The following is a 25433-nucleotide window of genomic DNA, read 5'->3' as shown; positions in this document are numbered from 1 at the left end:
GATTGATAGGCTTCATATCATGAGTTTCAATGCCAGCATTTCCATATTTCTGTTCCAACAACAGTGTCCATGAGTGTGATTATTGCTTTGTGAGAGGAGGTTCTGCTTACATGTTTTTTTTCCCTTGGGATGAAAATGCCCATTAGATTAAAGAGTCATGGAACACTACTGAGAAACGAAGTTAGAGAATAAGTATGGTCAACCTTTTATTTATAGTTCAAGGCAGAGACAGATCAAGTGATTTTAGCTCTGTAGCATATTGAATTACTTAAAGCCTGGGGTTGTGATCTCATCCAACTTTTTCAAGTTAGATTGGGTCAGGAGAAACTCCCCCCTCCAAACATACACATTCACCTCCAGTGAAAAGTTAGAATTGGCAGTAAAGGTGGTTGTTCACTAAAATCTGCTTGCTTTTATCTCATGTAGTGGGACTGGAGACAGCAGTGCTTTCTGACTATTATGGATAAGGAGGTAAACTTGTACATACATTTTCCTTCTCACAAAGGTACTTGAGAGAAAGGGTTTAAAATCTGTTGTTTGAATGATACACATGGAATAAAAATTTTTTGAAAGATCATGTACTTTGGCCAGGGTTCAAATTTAATCTCTGTTGAATAATTAGTTTAAGCATGGGTAATGAAGATATGCATGTTACAGAGCCCACATGACTCAGGAGCACATCTCCTTAGATGCCAGTGGGATCTCTGTTCCCAAATCAATGAAGCTTTTTGAAAGACTTTTTTGGAAGTTTGCACATACACCAAAACTCCTCACGTCCTTCCTATCTGTACCTTTTTAATTAAATATCTAGACACATGGAATTTCACAGCCCAATGCAGTCCGGTTTCCTTCTCAGAAGCACAGTAACAGGTTCACAGAGAGATTGAAGGGACAGATGGGTGTGCGCATTGCTGTTAAACAGAATGCATGGCCCAGTATCTTCTTCATGTCTGACATTTATGCCTCTAATGGCTGCCTTACTAAGGAAAACATATGCTGATGCACATGTTAGCTAGGACAAATGGGGAAAACAAAATCTCTTGCAGTTGGTATTTCAGAGACATGACTTCAAAATCACAACGAGGAACATGTGAAAGATATTTGTAAATGGGCAACTATGTTAGAACTATGACCCGCCTTCATTAGTGATAAACGGGACTTGATCTTTCTTGTTGAAGACACAGTGTCATATAGGAAGGCTGAAGAATTATACTGCTGTAGAGCTGGTTGTGAACGAGATCAGAATCCATCCTCTAAATTACAGCCTCTTTCTCCTTGTGACTTCAGTCTGAATTGACTTTCATCTTGACTTTAAAATGGAGACTGCAAAATAGATCATAAGCAGAGAGAAAAAATCACAAAATAATCAAGCAGTCACATCACATTCTATCCACTTTTTTTTTTTTTTTTTTTTAATGTTTGACTTTTGGTGTGAATTCCAATTCACAGGTCGTTGTCAGGCACTAATTTTCATAAATACAAATGTTACTGAAAACTCAAATATAGTATTAAAAACACTTAGTATTCATAACTTAAGAAAGCACAGTTTCTTATGTATAGACCACAGTCAAAGAACTTTGCTCACAAAAAGAACCTGGAAGACCAGCTGTCACATACAAATCTTGTAAAAATATGAGTGGAATTTGATGCTATTCTAATATCTTAGAGGGTAAATTATTAATGTTCAGTGTTAGAGAAAAAAAGTGTCTTCTAGGTTAAATACACAGCCTCGCTCAAATGACATTCATATACCCTCGCTCTGAAAGTATGAGGAGAAAAAAGTCAATATCTTTAGAATGTGAAATGTGGAATGCTAACAGCAATATAGTATCAAGATATGGGCTTTAAGTTCCTAAATACCATCTATTCTCAGGCAATAATATTTCCATATTGCTGTCAGGCAAGTTAACAAAACGTCAGTGCAGAAGTGTATTTGAACACATACACTCATATGTTATATATATATATATACACACACACATACATAAACACACACATACATATTGAATAAATATATATATATATACACATATACAAACATATATATATGTAAATATAGCTATATATAGTCATCTCTGACTTTCTGGAATGTTTGTAACTGATCATTAATATTATGCATACACGTATCTATACACACAAACATAGGAAGGGTAGTACCATGTAGAACAGTTTTTCTCTCACCCTTAAGGGAGATGTGACTTCCAGGTGCTTTATCACCTAAAGCGACTGCTGTCACTCTGGGCCCTGTCCTGTGCTTTTTGGCTCTGGAAATGATTGCTTTGCAGAAAATGACCGTCTGAGACCTACTGAAGGCGTCAGGGCTCCTTTATGTGTTCTGTATTTGATTAATATTAAAAAATGTGTTTGTATAGACAAGCATTGATTTGTTGTTGAAGAAGGAGACATTGCTAGCTGGGGGGCCTTAACCTTTTGGGTTTTTTGTTGAACATCTGTGGTTCCACTGATGGGTACTAATGAAACCTGATGTCTGGGATTTTCAATGGAGTTGAAAGAATGGAAGGGAGAAAGAGCTACAGTACAGACAAAAAGAGACTGGATAGTAGGGAATGATTAAAGATAAGGCCATTTGTCCTGGTTTTGGCTGGGAGGGTGTTAATTTTCTTCCTAGTAGCTGGTACAGTGCTGTGTTTTGGATTTAGGATGAGAACAATGTTGATAACACACTGATGTTTTTAGTGATTACTAAGTAGTGTTTGTACTAAGTCAAAGACTTCTCAGCTTCTCATGCCCTGCTGGTGAGAAGGTTGGAAGGGAGCAAGAAATTGGGAGGGGGCAGAGCCAGGACAGTTGGCCTACTGGCCAAAGGGGTGTTCCATACCATATGAGATCATGCTCAGTATATAAACAGGGGGGAGTTAGCTGGAGGGGCACGATCCTTTCTCAGGGACTGGCTGAGCATCAGTGAGTGATGAGAAATTGTATTGTACATCACGTATTTTGGTTTATGTCTTTTTTCTTTCTTTGAGTTGTATTTATCATTCTGGTTTTGTTATTCCTCTTTCCATTATAATAATTATTAGTAGTATTAGCATTATTTTTTACTTTATTTCAATCATGAAATTGTTCAGTGGGTTTTAACTTCCCCCCCTGCCCTGCAAGTCTCCTCCCCATACCACCAGGGGAGAGGGGGAGTGAGCAAGCAGCTGCATGGTACTTACTTGCTGGCTGGGGTTAAACCACAACACCATTCAAAAAATATTTTAAACTGGAGATTGTCTGCTTGTCACATTCTTTTCAGAAACATTAGTTCTTTTGATTTATACTAAGATGGTATTAGCACAACCCATGGAATAATCAATTAGGGAATAACTATTTAAAAAAAAAAAAGAAAAGATAATTCCTAATTTTATCTTCAAACTTTTTGTTTTAAATTTCTTCCCTGAATGCTATTTTCTAGAAAGCCTGTTCTCTGTCAATATACCAGTACCTGGGTAGCTGCAAGGCTACCCATATGGGCAATCCTCTGTTGAATTCTGTGTGTCTGTATGTGGCCTCAGGACTCTGTGCACATGAAAGGCAGGAACGTTATGTACACATATAATTAATTCATTAGGAATAGAAATGGTCACTGCTGCCTTTCACCCCCACTTTTTATATTAGTTTCTGAGTTTTGGGAAACAATAGACTTTGGATTTTAGGAGACTTATACTGATTTCATATGAGCCCTACTTCCAGGAACTCCAAGGGTTTGTCTTATTCCTTATTCAGTCTTTTGAAAATGGTTTATTCCTATACAATCTTCCAAGTCTACCTTAGCCTTGAATCTTCCAAATGAAACAAAATAAGCCCTGAATGACTGTTAAACAACACCTTTCGTCATTTCTCATGAACCCACTGTAGATTAATTTACAAATAGGTTGGCATTAAACAGTGCTAGCCACCTTTAATTTGCTCTTTTTAAAATTATTAACTTATTTTATGGTCAAGCATTTTTCTTAACGTTCTTATCTGAGGATTGATTTAGCCTAATGCTATTTAAAAATCAGGAGTGGAGAAACCTTGTTATTTTGCTTCCTATATAAATTCTAGACCTTATTTATTAAGGAAATTTGAGAAAAATCAGTTGATTTAGGATAGAATGGTGTTTATCTTTTTAAATATCTTGAAATCATCCAACATAATAAGTATAAAAGTTAAGATTTTCAACACCACTATTGTCTTTGGGTGCCCTATTTATACCATTTTGAAATAACTTGATTTCCAGGGCAAGTGCTGTTTCTGTAAATTCATGTTTCAAAAAATTTCTAAATTAAGCACCCAAAAGAAATAAGTTTTGAAAAGAAAACCTGCACCAAATGATTCGGCTTTTTGATGCATTTGGTTTTTTTATTTAAAAACAATGAGAACAAATGGTTTTTCTTTTACTCATCACAGATAATGTATTTTCAAGTGAAAATGCATCATCCTTTGGAGAAAGATTGTAGGGAGTTGCTGTTTTCACTGGTTTGCTAAATATTCTATGGTGAGCTTTCCATATCACAGCACAATTTGCATTATACTTGGTTTTGTTCTAGAGTAGGAGGATATTTGGGTTTTTTTCCATAAAAAGTGCCTATCTTGCAGAAAAAAAAAATTTAGAGGATTTGCTTATTCTGTAAAGAGATCTTGATTCAATGAATGTTTAGATTTGTTTGGTGATTGTTTTTTTCCAAATCACTAGTAGTTTATTTAGTCTTTAATATGACTTGTAAGTATTGTCAGATTCTTAAAGATTTGGCAAAAATCCCAGAACTCCTAGAATCCTTTCTGAACCCAAGTTAACATGCAATAAAACCCATTCTTGGATTTTTTTTCTCCTTTATTCCTTTTTTCTTTCTTTTTTTTTTTTAAGCTGTAACAATAAAGATGTAACAATAACCAGAAAAACAATGATTCATGATGTGTTTAGCCTGGCACTGAGCCTGGGTGAGTCTACGCTACTGAGAAGCAGCATTTGCTGCCCTAAGCATGGTACTATGCTGACAAATCCACATAAATTTAAGTCAGATCTTGAGTTCAGGCAGGACTAGCAGCACTAATTGGGAACGGATTTTCCTGGAGATGCCAGTCAGCTCAGAAGGAGGACGAGGCTTCCACCCTTCATGTGACTTCTGGGCAGGTTGGAGGACAGAGAGATCCACCGTGTTCCATGTAGACGTACTTCTATCCATGTAGCACGTACCAAAGTAGTTGTAAGCATCTGTTATTCCACCCACAATATTCACAATATGATCCTAGCTCCTTGCATCATTCCCACGTGTCCCAAATGCTTCTGTGCTGGTCTTTCCTCACCTATGGAATTGTCCATTTCGTTCTTTCCAACACTTATTTGCATCTCTAGAGTCTTTAGTAAATGCTAGTCTATAGATAAGAACAACTTTATATAATGTCAGCATTTCAGGTATCTATAAAAGCTCACTCCTCAATAAGCAGTGATTTTGCTCCCAGGACTAGTCCTCTTACGCTCCCTACTTTTGTGTATTGCCTGTTTGATTAATTGTTTGTAGTTATGGAGCTTTCTTAGGTACTTCCTTTTCTGGAGTAAAAATAATATAAACAACCAGAAATGCCCATTATGTCCAGGTCCGATGCAGGGTAAGAACTGAAATGTTTTCTTGCAGCTAAGTCTGATAGAGAATCAAATTAAATTAGCCATGTTTAGCATCCCTGAAAACACTCTGCAGAACTATTCCTGTTGGGTTTCCAAAGCTGTTTTTCAGGGATCAGATTCTTCTCCCTGATGGAGACTTCTCATTAATGTCAATGTAGACCCTAACTAAGATGATACTGAGATAATATAATAGTATTTAAGAGTAAAACATTTATAAAAAAGAGGTGAGGGGGCTTTAATGTATTTTTAAGTGTGTTTTTTTCCAATATTACTACATTTTGCAAGCTCTACTGCAGTGTGTCTGTCTGGTATTGTTTGTTCATTAAAGCTTCAAACACAACGGACTCGAGGCTGTTTGTTCTGTCCAGTAGTCTGTAAATAACAACAGCCAAAAAGAAACTCTTCCCTTAACTCAGAAAATATTCCCTGCAGACATGCTGCTACTCTGGTGGAGTCTCTGAAGATTTTTCAGGTCCTACTGTTTATCTTTATGGCCTGCAGCCACACCACCTTGAGCTGTGATCTTGTCACACCTCACAAATAAAGCAGGATACAGTCAGTTCTGGGATGAATGTTCTCTAGAACCACTCCAGGGTTGCTAGACCCCAGTGCTGATTACTCGTTATATGTTTGCCCTCCCCACTCCAACCCATTCTGAAGCCAGTGCCCCACTGCGGGATCTAGAAGAGGATCTTTCAATATATAGAGTAAGGCTTGACCATCCAAAGCAATTTTAAACCTACAGCTTTGCTTAAAATGTGGGCTAGTTATTGTGACAGCTCACTTTTCCGGGAGAAAGGTGGAGCACATTCCATCAGAATTACCTGTCAAGTTTACATGGTCAAATTCATATGAAAATGATGCATTTAAAAAGAAGACATGAAGACAGAAGATGGACTGTTGCCACTTTGATTCATACCGATGACTGCTGTTAGTGGCAGCCTGGGCTGCTTCATGTTTTGGTGATTTGAGCCTACAGGAGGAGTCTGGGTTTATTTGTAAGAAACTGGGATAGGATGTAGGAGATCTGGGTTCAAATTCCACGTGTGACCTTGGGCATACCTCTTCCCTCTATGAAGCTCATTTTCTCCCATGAAAAGTAAAGATACTTTTTTATTGCCTTTTTCATATCCAAGCTGACTCTTTTCATATCCAATCTGATTCTAAGTTCTATTTTTTAGGGTCAGTACACCACCTTGCTCTGTGGGGCCATCTTCACACTGGGATCTGTTGGTACCCCTATAACTCCTGGAATAATAATAGTTCTCATTAAGGAATCCTGTTAAAAATGTGCTTTATCGTGGCTAAAGAAATCCTCTTTCAGATTATTAATGAAAATGAGATCCAATTGCATTTACCTATGGACATTTGCAGTGGGAACATTAAGGGCAGAGAAATGTAAAACAGCTATCATCTTGAAAGTTTGTTGTTTGAAGGCTTGAAGCTGCATTTGTCCCCTCCTCTCCCCTCCCGTTCTGCACTATTTCAGATCCATTGCTTATTGACCGATTGACTTATTGATGAATTATACAGCAGTGATCCAGCCCAGCGAGGTCAGTAGGGTGCAATTACTAGCAGAAAAGGCTTGGGTGTGCTTCTGAACTACTCCTCCCTGCACAGCTCTTTCAGTATGCATATCACATCTCCCTGCTTGTAGCAGGCTGATGAGTGTGTGCAGTTAGTGCAGGCACACACATACTTCTGCGCTTTCCTGAAAGTGGAGCATTAGCAACTGCAGTCAAAAAGCACCCTTGCTTCTTCAGCTCAGATCCTAGCAGCAACTGTCTAATTCTGTCTGGAAGAACTAGGAGACAGCACTGGAGGCAAGTTTAAAAAGGACCTAGTGACACCCTGCTGTCACATCTGGTTTCCTGAATCTACTTATTAGTAGTCCATTTACAATTACTTTCCTAGTCCCATCAGTAGTGTACATTCTTGAGAACTGGCTGGCTGGGAAGGAAGGAGCACGCTGCTGAAGGTATGTTGCAGTCTTCTTTACCTTACGTCTTGTGCTCAATGTTTCTGTCTGTGCATCTCACTTGCAGACATTCCTGGTCTATGCAGTTTTCCACTGAGAGCTGCTGGAGCAGGGCTTTAGCAAATCACAGCAATAGAAATAAATGGACAGGTACCTTTTTTTTTTGTTTTTTTGTTTTTGTTTTTCCTCCTCTCTCGGTTGACCATGGAGATTGTTAGTTAAGAGGTAAAATTATATGACTGGATTAAACTTTCAGGGAAGATGACAACTCTGACTGCATTTCGTATCACAAGCAAATAGGCTGCTGTTATTTCTATCAGGGCAAAATTTCCAATCATTGACTGTTTAACTGGGGACATGGAACATTGCTTTCAAATGGATGTGTTTATTAAATATGGTCTGTGCATGCACTGCCAGCTGAAATTTGCATACATGTTTTGAAATTTGAAAAAAGACTCTTCCATTAACTTTCAAAATGCTCTGGACTGCAGCACACTTCTTTTCAGAAGGAAGAGTGAGCCAGGCTTTTAATTTCACTTAAGTTCTTTTACTGGCATGTATTCATCTGGTAAAAACTCTTTGCCAAATCCAAGAAGTTTGCTGTTATTGCATTTCCATAAATGTAACAGCTGTGAAGAGAATGAATATTCATAGTGTTTGGATTTTTGCTTCAAAGATTTTTATGATAATTCTGACTTTTCAAGGGGATGGGATCTTCGATCAAAGAATTCTGCAGGTTGAGGTATTGTGATAAGCCACATAAAAGTGTTTCCTCAAATAAACATAATACAGATAAGCGTGCACTGCAGTAAATAGCTGACTGTTCCTCTTATTTACTCACAGCCAACTAGATCTGTTGCTTATACTTGTGGATTCTTTTGCTAACAGGTCATCAGCAATGAAAAAGAAGTACAGCTCAGGTACTGCTCTCTCATGGGACGTTATTTCCCTAGTGCTACACAGCTTCTTCCGAGCATATCCAAGACATTGCTAATGTTATGATGATTAAATTTTAACTTGGTACATCCTGTATTTGCTGATTGTATAAGAATGAAAACTTATTTCGGGATGTTGCTAAGGACAGAGAAGCCCACTGCAAGATCAGTGTGCTTTAGCAATGGAAAGTGATTTGACTAATCTCCCCCTAGGAAAATTCCCCTGTTTGTAATTTATCAAAATTGTACAAGCAGCAGAGATGGTCCTCCCCTGCAGGTAGAAGTAGAATGGTCTTGAAAATACAGAGGCAGCATGTGTGCATGTGCATGTGTGTCTAGAGATAATTCATCTAAAAGGCTTAAATAATCCTAGCTGCCTGTAGATCTCAATGACTTCTCTGTTACTAAAACCCATCCTATTAATGGGTCATACTGCAGATCTCTGTAACTGCACAGCAGAATAAAACACCCAGACAGGAACTGTGTCATGTAAAAACACCTCAGAAAGCCTCTTGAGGTTGGTTGTGATTATTTCCTTAAAAATCCTCCCAGTATCTGGGAAGTGCCGGGAGCTGCAGAGTATCTGCCTGTCAGAAGTGTGACAGTGGGAGCTATTTGTGAATGCTCAAAGTGAATTTAAGCTTCCTAGCCTCCAGGAGCACCTCCTGGGCAGCCTGTCCTTGCTGGGGCTGGACCATGCTGCTCACTGGTGGCAAGGTCAGCCTGGCTGACGAGGTGCTCTTCCCCGCTGCTCCAGCCCTCAGCTGCGGTGGGCTGTCACTTAGTGTCTCCTCCTCAAGGGATGGGGAAAACCTATTTGTCCCTTCCATCTATCTTCATTTTTAATGACAGCTGAATCAGCCTGGTGCTTGGGTGTAAACTTTCTGTTGTTGTTCCCCCCTGCCCCTCCCCGGCTAGTCATAGCGTGCTGTGGCTCGTGATATGCAGGGACTGCAGGCATAAAATACATTTCAGTACACAGAAGGAAAAACAATTTGATGGGTCAGATTCTGCTTCCAGGGCGAGGAAGTCAGACTACCCTCCTGAAATTGGTAGGAAGTTGTTTACATGAACAGAAGTTGTTTACATGGGTGCAAGCTGGTGTAAAATCCCGCTTTCCCTTGGTGCTGTTTGAATTTCTGTGACCTGAGGACCTGGCTCTGTTCCTTTAAAGCTTGGGTTTACTCCAGGAAAAGTAGCCAAAATGGAGAATTTGTCTTTTCACTCACTGGGAATGAAAACCTGCCTGTGTACAGTGACAACTGCAGGTATCTGAGAGCAAACACCTTTTATCTTTCCCCTTACCAAAGCCTAGGAGAAAAAAAAAAAACACCACAAAAAACAACAACACAAAACCCCACACCAACCAAACAACAAAAAACCCCAGCAAAAACCACCCTCCCAAACCTCTCTGTTTAATTCTCTTTAAGACATATAAGGTCTCTTCTTCTGCTCTAACATGTGCCAGGCTCCTTGCCGACCTCCACCAACGCATCGGAGCCGGTGAGAGATAATTCATTTCGCACTCTTGGCCACCTCGCCCGTGTGCCCCTTCAAAGCAGATTTGTCGAACGTGTAAAATGCAATCGCTGATGCGTTCCTCTTCTGCCTTGCTAGTCAAAGCCGGCATCCCCAGTCTCTCAGCATTTTGTTAAGTTACGGTCTCTCAGCACCAGCACTATGCTTAGGAAGCCAACCGGCCCTCTAGTGTTTTGAGGTATTTTATGCAAAGAGGTCCCTTTAGCTGTTGCTTGTCTTTACCAGGGGTAAGGAGGGGGATTCGAAACAGCTCAGAAAAGCTTAGTGGAGTTACTTGAATCTGAAGTGATTGGCACAGGCGACACAGCATCTACCCTTCTGCCTGGAAAGTGAGAGCAGTCTGCTTTTGGGTACTTGTGGAGCTCCAGCACTTCTACTATTGCTGCTGCTCCACGGCTGTCAGTCTGTCAGAGGCTGCTGACACACAGACAGCTGCGGAGTTGTGGAAGACCGTTACCTGTTTACACACTTCGACAGGGATTTCTGAAAGCATCTTGTATCGCACACGCGCTGCAACGCTGAAGTACTGCACAGGTTTTTCAGCTCTCTTATGAATGATAGCTGAAAATGAAGATGAAGGGAAGAAAATGCCATGAAGCTTCAATATTGTAGCAAACTAGGATCCAGATGGCGAGCCCTTTTACAGCAATACGCTGGATTAACTTTAAGACTCCCCTGGCTACTACTCTCCTGTTTAATTTTTCTTATGCTATTTCAGTGTGATGCCTTTTTGCAAGGTAATGCCATGAAAATGTGTGGTTTCAGGCATTGTCTGCTGTCAGAACTTTCCTTCATCTGTGTTAACCCCTTCAGAGCTAATTAACTGATTGCATGATCAGTAGTATCAATATGCACTCTTAAGTGGAACAGGGAATATTCCACATGCATTCACAGTGCCATGCAAAGCGTGAAACCAAAATGATTTACATACAAAGGAAGAGAATTAACCTGTTGGAGGGAGAACAGGTTTTCACTGTTCTGAGCTACATCTCTCATTAGAAATAATTTTTGGTAATGCAGCTTCAATAATGGCCAAAATTTTCCGCAGGGAAGTTTCAAACCCCACGTTAGTCTTGTCCACATGCCAACCTTTTTCTGGGAGGGGGGCTGGATGTCAGGTAGTTGTGTTTCTCCCTGAAACTTGCAGATCTGTTCCTATCTTTTCATAAGCTGCCATTGGTGCTTGAATTTGTTCTTCCATCCTTGTGCAGCAGCAAGGATCACTGTCCTCATCTTCTTCAAAAAGGTGGTGGGTGAGACCCCCAGTGGTGACAGCGAGCACCTGTGAGCTGGCCAGTGGGACCTCCAGGGTGCCTTCCTGTAAACTGGGGGATAAAGAAGAGTGCTATCCTGCGAGCTTAATAATTTATCAGGGAACTTCATCTCCTGTCTACCCCAGATAGGAAGAGCACTGCCATCCATCTGCAACGAGTGCCAACCGGTACTCAACCTTGCTATGCCTCTGTGAGATGGAGACATGGAGACTTGTATTCATGGAGAAATAAATCTGCATAGTCTAAGGAAACACTCCAGCAGCTGTTAGAAATATTAAGTTCATATCACACCCAGAAACTAACCACTATACTATCCTTTAGCAAGTAAAGGTCTGCTTCTTTCTCAGCAGATCCTGTCAGAAAGTCAGCCTCAGACAACTCGAGGCTTATGACTCCCTCCTTTTACTCTCAGATTCTGTCACTACCTGATGTAGATTGGCTGCAAATTATTAAAAAAGAAATATTAAGTGTTTCCAACACATCTTGATCATTTTGCCCTAGATGATGCCACTTTGCAAGTAGGTTTATAACCTGTACACGTATGGGAATGAACAGCAAGTCCCACTCCTTTATCTTGCCTGATGGGTATATCCAAAACTTGCTAAAGTGGGAATTAAAAAAACACATCGAAGTCCCAGACTGTGATATGGTTCATCTGCCATCTAGCACTGCCTAAGCTGGTAATTAAAATCATTATATGTCTCCCTGCTTAGCCTGGAAGTTCCTTTGGGCTACCTATATGATAGCTTAACTTATAACCAGGAGCCAAATGTGGGATTCAGCTCTAGATTAATCCTAAAAATAAGTATCTTGTCTGATCAGCTAAATAGTTTTCTAGGCTCTGCTGACCGTATTGACTAGATCATTATTGGCTAGAATGGGAGCTTAGTCTTCTAGTTCAAGGTAGACATGGGGATGATGTAATGCAGCACCTATGGGAGACATGGGTCCTTCTGCAGTGGAAGCCTGAGGGCACAGCGAGCATCCTGCAGCATCCTAGGTAATACTGAATTCTACGTTAAGCAACAGAAATGATCACTAATGGTTGATCACATAAAAATGGACAGTAGCTCCTGCCACCAGCTGCTTCTTGCAAAGATCCAACCCTTCTCTATTAGACATGAAGGCCAGCTTAGGCTGAATGCATCTTCCCTTGGACCATGTTAGCAAGGTTATCTCTCTGCACTGATTTGCAACTAATCATAGTGCTTACTTTAGGTAGGATCAGTGCTTAACATTCAGGTACGTCTATATCTAAATTAAGCATCCGTGTTAGGACTGTCTCAGGAAATGCTACAAAAGCCACCTGGCTTTTCAACCCAAACGTTTGTGAATGACTGCCTAAGTGGGGGTAGAGAGCCTCTGCTTGGGTATGCCTCAAGGGTTTGTACAGGTGAAAAAGAATTTAAGGCATCACAAGCTGTTTTAATAAAGGTCATTTTAAAATTATATCCTGACAGAAATGAAGAAACACAGAGCTCTGTCCCAGGGATCCCCCGAGGAATAGTAACTCTTAACTGATCAAAAAATATTTTTTCTGTCCTATTAGAATTATTCCTGTTTACCAATTCTCATTCCCAGGAAGGATGGCTGGACCTCACCAGTTATTAAATATCTGGCATAAAAAAAAACAACAAAAAAACCCCCAACCCCAAAAAACAAAAAAACCAAAACCAAACAGCATAAAAACCTGTTTATAAAACAATAAGCAACCTATTATGTTATAATAATGTGAAATTCTGTCTCCTGTCAGCTGATAATTTGGCACTGGGATGGTGAGTACTTTCTTCTTTGTCTCCTGTGCTCTGGACTATCAACCCGTGCAAACCGATAATTAACTGTAGTGGATGTTGCTGGGGGTGAGGAGGAATAATTCATTGCAGTAAAGTACTGTTTTTTGTTGTAAAGTTACTAAGCAGAGCTATGAGAGTGTGAATAATGCATGAGGTGATTTCCTTTCAGGATGTTAGTAGCAAACATTTCCACTAGTTGGAGATTTGGACTTGGCAAGAGAGTGGTGTTTACATTGTTTTGGTGATACAGAAAGCAGTTAGGGAACAATTATGTGATTCTCTCATATTGTGAGACTCTGGAGAAATGTCAGTACCCAATTAAATAAAAGGAATTAAATAAATAATGAGAAAATGTAAAATTAATCTAGTTTCAGATGCATGGGTAAGTTATAGCAGAAATTTAAAAGACCTAATATAAAATGTCATTCAATTTTATTTTGCAGGATGAGTGTTGCTATGGTTTCTCTAACTCCAAGCGATAAAAAATAATTTCAAAATGCTTTTGATTAAATATTTTAACTTACTATTTATAAATACAGCTATAACACTGACTCCTTTCCTCTTTAATAAAGCCCATATCCTCGTGTCTGTAAAAGGTGATAGAAGACATAACTGGGCATATCAAAGCTGAATAAAGAAAGCTCTGTAATAATTTTTTCATTGAACTAGATTTTTCTAAACAAAATCTCTTATCACAGAAAGCCATCAAGTTCTCACAAGTTGAGGAACATAAATCATAGCAGAATAGGCAGCCTCCTGTTTCATTCACTGAGCTCCATATGCTTATCTACCTCATGCTCTTGCATTCCAGGCTCCTAAAATGCTTCAGTCAACATTCCTTTCGAATTGCGATACGTCATGTTAATCAGCCTCTACAGTGTCCCAAAAATATATGTAAATTAGACTTTTGATGAACCAGAATATTTTGACAGGATTTTTGCATAAATCACACATGCAGGCACGCGTGCGCGCACACACACACAACCTGTTTAGAGAGGAGGATATTTTTGGACCTCATTTGTTTTTGAAATAAATTGTGACCAGCATGCTGATGCTGCTTGTGAGCAGGAACATGTATGTGGTTCTTTATGACAGGTCACACAGCAAAAAGCAACGTGATTTTAAGTCCACTCCTTGCAAGAAAAACTTTACCAAGGAGAAATAAATGTAACAGTTTCCTCTTTCGTTGTCCTCCTTTCCTCCTGTTCCCTTTTCTGGTACCCGGTTGGTTCTCTGGCTTGTTTGGTGTCAGTAGTAATGTGAGCATTTTTAGGGTTATCATAGGAGAACAGTGTCATGTTACGCTAGATCAATGTTTTTACTTAACCTGGTCTTCTAGCAGAAGCAAAACTCAAAAATCAAAAGAACTTATTTGCATTTAATGGAATTTAAGTAAAATTTAATTCAATTTGCTGACCTTCACATTGCTTATCAACTAAGCAGTTCCACTGAATATACAGAAAGCTGTTGTCGAGGCTTGTTAGGATGAGTCCTGTAACTACTAACACTGCCTGGCTACAAATTTTCCATTTTTGTTCCCTTTTTGCCTGTTTCGCTGTATTTTTGTGGTCCACCTTGTCATTCAGGTCTATGTTCAGACTGCTTACAAGCCTGAATACGTCTGTCTCATCTGTCCCTCTTGCTGAAGTGTGTGAGGCTGAGACAGCAAAATAAGAATGGTGTAGGCAGGGCTTTCTGTCTCCTTCAGGCACAAAAACTTCGTGCAGCTCTGGAATTTTGTAGCTGGATGGATGAGGACCGTCAGTTGCCATGTATCTGTACCACTGGGGCCCTGGCTGGTATGCTCTGAGGTGCATCCAGGAATTCACTCCACCTTCTACATCGTATGCCACATAGGAGGAAAAACTGTTTCTATGGCTCTATTTTTCCATACTTCATGTTCTTTCTGACATTTCTCACCGTGAATTTGAACACCCTTGAAGGCATGTCACACCTCACCAAGAAAGTATAAATAATACTTACCTTTTGTGGTGATGTTGCAGCCTAAACACCGTATTGCTCTAGCTTCTTCACAGACCATCACCCTTCCCTGTTTTAAACATTACTGGCTTTCATGAGGCTGATGTGGGCTACCTATATGGCATCATCTGCACAGCTGGGGCTTAAAAAAGTCCTCTGATGTTATACAGTATATATGTTATGCATACTGTATCTGAAGTGTGAATCCTGTTTATAATATATGCTATACATTAACTAAAAACGATGCTAAACTTCATTGTCTATATATAAATATTGTAAAAGAATATATGTGTAATGCTTATACATTACAGAACACACAGAGAGAATATGCATAAACACATATGCAGTCGTATGTACAATTCATGATTCACAAAGCACACATAACTCACAGTGAAAAATCAGGAAAAGGGAGTGATTTTTCACCTAGGACAAATCCCAAAAAAGCATTCAGAGTACCAGGTTAAAACACCCTGTGACTACAGAGACAGACAGGTTGGCTGCTGCCTTTTTAGAAAGGTATCAGAGTTTTTAAGTATGTGCAATTTTATGGCTAAATATAAACAGAAGAATCCTTCAATAATCATAAATACAGCTGTAGAGCCAAATTCTCCTAATGATGCGATAGCAATATATAGATACACATATATATTCTAATTCACAGTTTGAAGTTCTTAATTCTCAACACCCAAGTCTTAGTTTCCTGCCAATTTTGTAATTTTTCCTGTTGTCAATTGCTTTCTAAAATAAGTTTGAATGAGGTGGAATTAAGTTTTAACTTTTAAAAATTAGAAACAGGTGCTGCATCCATATCCGCTGCCATATCCCTTTCTTTTTCTCTTGTATCACTGCTTTCTGGAGCAAGCTGTTGGATCCTGTCGCTTGTCATTAATTTTACAGTCTGCTGCTGGAAGCTGGGGGAGGGGAGAAAGTTGCTAAATATTAGGATAGTGAGAGAGTTGAAGACGTTAAAAAATAGGGAAGCTCTGCAAACTGAGTAGAAATAGAATAGTATTACTGGTGAGAGCTTTAATAGCAGCCGTGCCATCTCTGGCTTAAATGCGTGTTGGGTTTTGGGTGCTTTTAATGGCAGTAATTAGGTAATCAATATTGTTTCAGAAAGGAAAAATATCCTGCTTAACAACAGAATAACATTGATTAGCTAAGCTAGTACCATTTTAAGGAACATTAAGTAATCAAGACCATTTCCATGATGACATCCCAAAGAGAGAGAAAATCAGGCAAATCTAGCCCTGGATGAAGCTGGGACTACATTTGCACTGTTGCTGAGGAAATAATGGCTGCTGCGTTTGCCTCTGCAGTCCTTGTAGTACAAACGTCCGAGGCAGGCACTGGCCCCTACCCGTTCGTTCCAGCGAGCTTGGATCTTGTCCCAGCTATAAACTAGATGTTTTCTGAAGGTAGATTCCACTCCGCTATTTTCGTTATCCTTCCTTTATACACTTGTTCAATTTAAATGGGTATGTTTACTTTCAGATATATAAAATAATTAATGAATATCTAGTACTTACACTTTGATGTTTGCGGCGAGGTCTCAGGGAGCTTTGCAGGAGGTGCCGCTCCTAATAGCTCGGCTTCACATCAAAGCAAAGCTGGTGGTGGGGTGGGACATTTTGCAAAAAAGCTGTGTCTGCCTGTGGCACGAGAAGGAGCAGGGTCCACAACTGCTAAGTGTTAATTTGCTGCTATATCTACTCAGACACCTTGACCTTTTTTAATGAAGTACCCAGATTGATCCAGAGGTACCTAAAGTTTCATGTATTTCAGCAACTACTGCTACAGCTGCAGCTATTCAAACACTAGAAAACAAGTGCATGTAGACAACCAGAATTCATCGTTCTGATCAAGATTCTCAGCGAGAGCAACATTTCTTGGAGGTGTAGCACTGAAAGCTTTTGGGTGTGCTCTTGCAGGAAATGACACTGCAGTATCGCTTTTGCGAAACCTTGGGGTGGCACGAGGAGCAAAGCTTCCTTTGACCTATACATGATTTTATACAAGTGGCAGACAGCGAGCTTTTTGGTAAAGAGTTTAAAATCTATGAGGCCTGATCCTGGGCACTAAGAAATAACAAAAATGTTCAGAAATAGCTAAGAAGTGTGAGTGAAGAACTGGTGGTTGCTGAGAAATCTCCAAGCTTCTTGAAACCAAGAGGGGATGCCATTAAGCTCAATTCTAGGCATAAGAAGAGTCAACATCCCTTCTCCCAAGAGTTAGCTGATCAGACACTCCATGTTTCATGATGTATGAGCATGTACTTAAACCATTCACTCCTGGAGGCAAGTCATTACATATGAATCACAAGTTTCACTGGGGAAAAATGCTTGGAGCCTTCAGAGCATTGAGGCAACGCTTGAAAAGGTGATCTTCTGTATGATGCAATCTGAAAATTGAAAACCTAAAATACAGGTTTCAAAATCTTTTTCCTCAAAAGCAAGAGCCAAGCAAATGAAAAATAGTTCCATTCAGGACTGGTCTTGCAATAATCAGGGCAAAATATTGTATACACTTGTAAATATTCAGGTTTAACCTTACTGTAATTGGAGCAGAACTGTTGGACAGGTGAGAATTCCACTTAGTTTAGAGCGTATCAGGAAAGTTGCTGCCCTAAAGTCGAGTTTGAAAAATATTTTATAGAGAGAGGAACAGACTGTACTTTCATAGCAGCCAAGTTTAGTCCAGAGGTGTTACACACTTTTATCTATTAGGGCTTTGGATTTGTTTTTAGCTGTATGAGGCCATGAAATGAAATATAACGTTTTTGCATTATAATCTGGGAGAGGAAAAAAAGGGAGAAGCTCTGTCTGCATGTGTAGAAAGATGGAGAAGAAGCAATTTCTCTCACTTCTCAAACTCTGATGCAGATTATTTTCATGATGGCTTTGTTTTCTATCATATGCCGTACATGCTGTAATAATTGAGAAACCATCTTTCCACCTAGTATCTTCTCAGCCAGCTGGTGTTTTGTGTGGGCTGATGGTATGTATAGCTTCACATTCTCAAAGGTGGCAAGAGATGCAGCAGATGATTACAGGATATTGCTGGTTCAAGTGGATGAATCTGACTGGCAGGAAAATGTAGAACCATAGAATCGCTTACTTTGGAAAAGACCTTTAAGATCATCAAGTCCAACCACTCCTACACATGGAGATCCCACAGCTGTTAAGAAAACCCCCAACTTTTTAAACCAAATCAGCAAAAGCAAGTTCTTACTCCTTATTGCATTCATTTTAAGAAATAGCAACAATGTGCTCCCTTAGCACGTATCTGTTTTGCCTGTATTCAGTACCCTAAAGGATTTGATCTGATGCTGCCAATCAGAGTCCTTCTTCTGACAGGTGCTATATTCATTGTCCTCCTTTTGTAGATCAGGAAACTGGAATTAACTGGAAATGGTTTTCTAATCTGCCGTTCTGCACTGCTGGATCCTTTTGCCAGAAAACTGAAAGCAAAATAATGGCCAGAATAGACTTTGCCTTTTACAGAAATGAAGGACCCTACAGATTTAGTTTATCTTCAGCAAGCATCAGAAAACAGGCCTTATTATCCAAGCAGAAATTATCAATGCTCACTTCTGACCTGCTCTGTCTGGTAGAGTTGATAGTGTTAAATATTTTGGTAAGTTACATGAAGTCGTATGAATTCAAATCAAAGTTTTCTATTTATTTTAATATATATAGTTTTTTGCATGGCCGGATATGCCAAATTGTCTCCCTCTCTATATTATAGCACCTTGTAAAATCCTCAGTCAGTGAGTTGTAGAAGTTACAGTTTTCCATAGAATTACTTTACTTTGATCATGCTGCTACGTTCTGCAGCAATCGTAAGGGCAAGAGATAGCAAAAATGTCCTTGTTCAGGATGGGTAATCGTGGCTGGATAACTTTGCGTATTCATGACAAGACAAACTGTTTACACACGAAGAGCATAAAAAGGATAAAATAGGGATCTATGTTAAAAATTCCTCCGGTAAAAAATGGGAAGGTGCAGTTCCAGGAGTCTCTGTGGGCCCTGAAGTCTACAAATTGCTGTCACATAGCTCAGAAATTAATACCCCTTGAAGTTACGTTGGTATGAGACTCACTTTCCTGGGAGAGGGTGCTGTTAACAGTAATGGTCTCCAGCTTTCTAGATGCAATGCTAACAGTGTTTTGTATTAAAAATTCACTGAATAAGCACTGCAATTGTAATTGGTTTTAATGGCTGAACATCTATCATCTATGGCAATACTGCCTTGTTAATTTTATTTTACTTTATTTTTAAGTATCTATTTTCCAAAAGACCTTTTAAATATATTACTTGCTAGACTGAAGGTCTATCTATTGTCAAAGTTCTCTTTCTCTTATGGATGCGTATGGCAGGGGATTGCGTCTCTCCCTTCTGGTCTCTATAATAAGCTAGACGGATCTTAACCATTTTTCCTCTTTTGCATATTTTCCAGTCCACCAGTCATTCAGTGGTTCTTTTCTGAATCTTTTTCAAGGGTGTTAGTATCCTTCTTAACATATGGATACCAGAACTGTGGCCAGAATTACAGCAGGAGTTATAACTTTGTCAAACATCGGGTTTGTCTTTTTTATCCTGCGGAGTATTTCCGTGTTTATAATCTGAGGATCATATTAACCCTTTGGGTTACAAAGTTGTACTGGGAAGTTACTCTTAGTTTATTAGCCTTTGTCATCCTCAGACCGTTTCAGGATCACAGCTTTCAGGATAAAATCTGCCATTGCATTATCATGGCTTATATTCTTGCCATTGATTTGTGGGTTTAGATTTGAAATGTGTGTGGTTTGCTTACAGGCTATAGGGAAGAATGTGCTGGTTTTGGCTGGCATAGAGTTACAACAGTGACCTGTCCTCCTCCTTTATTTACTGCTCCCTAGGCATTTGGTCATCAACAAAATCGGTGACTTTTGTACATGTGGTTTTACTCTGTATTTATCTGTTTCTAAGCCATTGATAAAAAGATTAAGATATACAGAGCCCAAAAGAACTCAAAAATCTCAGTGGGATTCTACTTTAGATGCAGCTGGTTAACAATAATTCTGATTTAGAATTGTGTTCTGAACCTTATTATTTCAGAAGTTTTTAATCTGTTTAATATGTGAATGTTAAATTGTTCAAGCTTTATCACTCAAGATACCATGTGGTCTCAAGTCAAGTGTATTACAGAAATATACTGCACCAACATCATTATTTCCATCACACAATGTTGTAAACATAGCAAAATGTGGCCAATATACTTTAATTTTCTATAAATGTAGAATACCATTAATAGTACTGCATTCTTTTAATTCTCATTGATTGAGTTTTATATTAGCCATTCTATGATTTTGTCTGGGATGCTGTTCTATCTGCAGATCTATAAGTTTCCATATGAAAAAAATACAGTTTGTTATGTATTTTCAAAGCGTGGCTTTAGTCTGGAACATCTCCAGATCTTCAGAATATACTGGAAAAAGGGCATTTGTGATGCAGATAATTTTATGGCAATATGCTTTAAGTTCCTAGAGGAGTATTATCTGGAGTTGCTTATTTTGAACTCCTCAGTTGTAGTAACTGGTGCTAAATATTACTGTTTGTTGTGGTTGGAGTCAATAGTGTTTCACTCACTTTACATTTTATGGCTGCATTATTACCTCTGCTTTCCAATATAGAAATATTTACTGAAAAATATCTGTCCTCCTTTACTGTTAGTAATTATTCTATTTTATCCATCTAGTAAATTACCAATACAGCTCGTTATATAGCACAATCTGGAAGGGATTTGTGTTTTAAAATTTGGATGAGGTATGTCTGCTTCATGACAGCCAACACTGTAGCTCTTGTGATAGCACTAACTACAACAGAAGAAAAGTTTGCTTTTTCTGACAACATCACTTTTAACTTTCAAGCAACATGATTTTTCTTGTTCAGTAAAGTATGGTGCCGATTTTCACATAGTCTAGCCATAAATTCTGGAATAATAGGGAACTGATACTATTCTGTCCATTAACTGGATTGCAAAAACAGTAAAGAATTTTTTTCTTAATAAGCAAATGTTGTTAGTTATTAAGTAGTAATTACTATTATTGTTTAAAAAACAGTGTTTTCTGACTAGAGGCAGAACTGGAAGCTGGAGTCTACATTTTCTTACTGATTCTGTCAGCTGTTTGATGTTGATGTCAAATTCCTTTTTATGCAGGATAAAACAGAATTGCTATAATTAATTGTCAGAAATTCTTTAAAGTTCTATATGAATATTTGAAGGTAAGGAATTGTTAAAGAAATCTGGTTTTTTCATATGCTAAGCATGAGAAAGCAGAAAACAGACTGAAATAAGAAAAAAGGAATCCATGGGCCCTCTTCGTGTAAATTAGCTGAATCTCAGAGTGTATAGGCTAGAACTCTATAGCTGTTCCTGTTATTGTTCTCATATTTGAAATTACAATGGAATGCATTTCAGAAGGAGTTCTATCTCAATGAATGCTGTGTAAAAAACTTTACTTGCCTTTTTGTTTTTCCTTCATGTGCTGTTAGACATTCAATATCTATCCAACCTGTTTCCTTGTGGAACAGAGACTGATGTAACACAGCTTTATTTCTTTCTGTTCCCAGTTAAATATTTTTATAAAGATACAAAATCAGAGGATATTTCTGAAATTTCATGAGTAGGTGGATGCCTATCTTCCATTTCTTAAAACAAATGGTCAGCACATGTGCAAGAGATGGTAGCTGCCTTCTGACACCTGCTGTTAAGGCACTAATCTTGTAGCGTACAATGTTAAAGAACAAGATATTTAAAATTATAGACTGGGTATCTGTTTCAAGAGCAGTTACAATATGTATCATCCACTTAACTTGATTCATGATTTCCCTTGTCTCATGCACTTGCTATGGCCCATCGTATTGACAGGATAAAAGGATTTGTTATGTAACAAAACAGGTCACAAATTTTGTTGGAGAGCAACCTGTAATTTCCATTATGAACAGTTTATCTATTTTTTTAATTTTATTTTATTTTAACACAAGGTTAAAAGGAACAAAATATTATTTATGAATGCCCTTTGGCAATGTTCGATACTTGGTCAAAACTTGAATAACAACACTGGTAAGTAGCAATTACTCAGTTGAATCTTTTAATTTCCCTTCTTCTGTTAGACTAGAGCAATTATTTTATAATCACAAAGTGAATGTGAGGAAGTTAGTAACAATTTAATTCTTGAAGACAAGAAAAAATATTATTTTTATTAATTTTATTAGAATATTACCTAAACATAAGACTGTTGAACCTCAATTTAGTATAAAATATATCAGCCAGCACTTTGTAAAAGCCACTGCAGGAATATTCCTGGCCCTTGTTTAATTGCTGGCATGTAAAATATATAGCATAGGGTTTGGAGAACTTTCTGCCCTTCCGATGTCAATGAGTCTCCTACCCTGTATCAAATACGATTAATCTCTCTAATGCCTATTTAAAAGGCTCAGGCATGTATGTTTCACCGCCTTCAGGGAGGTGGATTTCAATCACTTATGTGCTTGTTGGAGGGAATCAGAAAAACAGGATGAACTTGCTGAACTCGGTTAATTTGGTTCACATTTTGTTTGTGGTGTTCACCTTAAACTAATGTTGAATGCCTCTCAATAGACTTGAAATGTCATTTGGAAATAACTTCTGATAAATCTTTTTGAGGAGGCAACTAGTAACCTAAATATTGTAGGAAAAACAGAAAAAAATCTAACAAGTTAGTAATTAGCCCCTTATTTGCACATCTAGAAAACATTGCCATCACAAGTGAAGTATTTATTTGAAGAGTTCAGAGTATCAATGAAGTGTGGGGTTTTTTTTCCTCTTTTAATAACATTTAATAACATTGTATGACTGAAAAAATTGCTTTCCGTTTTCTTCAGTGCTAAACAAAGACAATTTGTTAGAATAAATGTTATTGCTGAAACCCCCCACCTCTCTTTCTCTCCTCTTCTCTTTAGAATTCTTGCTTGAAGCCTTCTTTAACATCCTGTTCTACTTTCTACCAAAAAAACCCCAACAAAAACCAGCTCCCTCCCCCCCCCCCCAAAAAAAACCAACAGGGAAACTTGGTAATGTAAAAGCACATAGTGCAAAAAAGTTCACAAGACAATAAAAGATCAAAATTGAATTTTTAAATCTACTCTGGATCTGGACAATTAAAGATCCACTGATTTTAATTTTAATCTTTGCACAAACTCAAGAAGACCTCTTAACGTTTGAACATTTAATGTTTAAACATTGATCATATGAACATCTAAAAGTTTTTTTTATAGGAAAAATACCCAAAGTTTTACTGAGATTAATGTCTGATACGTGCTTATGTAGTTTATATAATAATTTTCATCCTAAAAATTTTTTTAACATATTATAAGTAAGAAGTAAAAATTCACAGGGTTTTACTCCTGCATTTTATTGCAGTTTTGAAGTTTGAAAAAGGGTTTGTGGCACTGCAGTTAAAAAACCCCACAACACAACTTGTAGTACAGATACTAACTAGGCCCAGCAAATAATTGAAGCTTAATAACATAGTATGAAAGAGCAGAGAAATTTTTCTGATGAAAGGCACGAACAAGTGGAAGCAAAGGCACAAACCAGGGGAAGCTAAGGCACTATCTGGTGAAGGAGTCCTACCACTGTGTTTTAATTCTCTATTTATGATGGGGAGAATTAGGCACACAGAAAGACTTTCTGGATGAGATCCTATTGACCAAAATCTAGGTGCCTACAGCAGGCAGATAAGATCTGCTGCAGATTTTCAAAGTTTCTGCACTATCTCTTGGCTATTTGGATAACATAAGCATTTGCTTTAAACCTGTTTACCAGATACCATGAATTTAGGAGAAAGGTAATGTGTCTGAACTTGTTCTGAACCCTATATAAATATTTCTGTGACTTCCATGGGCACTGTACCAATGGTAGAGACCAATACTGAAGTTATGTCAAATAACAGAGAAATATGATAAACAGAGAGGTCTGAAAATGTATCTGGAAACATGCAGTGCCTTCATATTTTCCTTTTGGCTTCCTTCCCTCACACATGCATGTGTTATGCATAACCTTAGCTTGTTTGTTGATTTTTTTTTTCTTCCTAAGGAATGGTATCATAGGAGCATAGAAGCATGGAATGGTTGGGTTGGAAGGGACCTTAAAATTCACCTAGTCCCACCCCCCTGCCATGGGCAGGGCCCTTCCACCAGCCCAGGCTGCTCCCAGCCCCGTCCAGCCTGGCCTTGAGCCCTGCCAGGGATGGGGCACCCACCGCTGCTCTGGGCAGCCTGGGCCAGTGCATCATCACCCTCATGGGAAAGAGTTTCTTCCTAATCTACCCTTTTTCAGCTGGAAACCATTACCTCTTGTCCTATCACTGCATGTCCTTGCAAAAAAAAGTGCCTCTTCAGCTTTCTTGGAGGTGGGAGGTTCCTTGGAGGATGGCACTCAGAAACCTCCACAGGCAGCCGGTCTGGAAGGGAAGCTGAACGGTTTTAGAAACAGCTGCAAGATTCTCTGAGGACACCACTTCTCACCTCACCTCTCCTCTATGCAGATCTACAAATACTGAAATAAGATAAAACTTATAAGACTTGCCATCAGCCTTGGTATGTAAGGTGTCATGCACTTATCATAAGGTCTTATGGCCTTACCAAATTACTCAAAGAATTCAAACACTGCCTCATACCCTTGCCTCATTTTATGCAAAACTGTCCTACTCATTTCTCACCTATCCAGCATCTTCTGGGAGAACAATATTTCTATGACTAGAAGATATGACATCAACTGAGGCAACATCATCCACAAATAGGGGGTTCCAGACCATCAAAAATTCATTTTCATATAACATATTAACATTTAAAGTGTGCATTGTAGATCTTTACTGCAAAACATTTTGAGATTGTTACCATAACTGAAAGGCAGATTAATTTATGTCATTCCACCCCTATGTGGAAAAAATTCTTAGTGCAGCATTTTGCTGTTGTAGGTTTTTTTTTTTTTTGCTCTTTCATTGCACTCACAGGAGAACTTTCAGGGTCTCCCTGAAATGCCGTAATTAATTTTACTCATTTAAAACCATGCACAAAACAAAGCATGCTTATTTCACTGACTGTTTAGTGATCCTTTGTATGGATCCCTGTTGCTGGTGGGTGCGGTGGAGCATTCATGGTTGCTTCAATGCTTTCACACACCCAAGGACACACGCTCCAGTGCATACATTTTACTCTAGCTTGTAACTCTAACCAGAACTACAACTTCATCTTTCAATATTTCTTGGGATAGTACCTTAGGAATCAGGAGATTAGT

This window comes from Falco biarmicus, chromosome 2 (assembly GCF_023638135.1).
Source record: "Falco biarmicus isolate bFalBia1 chromosome 2, bFalBia1.pri, whole genome shotgun sequence".
Taxonomy (NCBI): domain Eukaryota; kingdom Metazoa; phylum Chordata; class Aves; order Falconiformes; family Falconidae; genus Falco; species Falco biarmicus.
Note: the sequence above shows the minus strand (reverse complement) of the source record.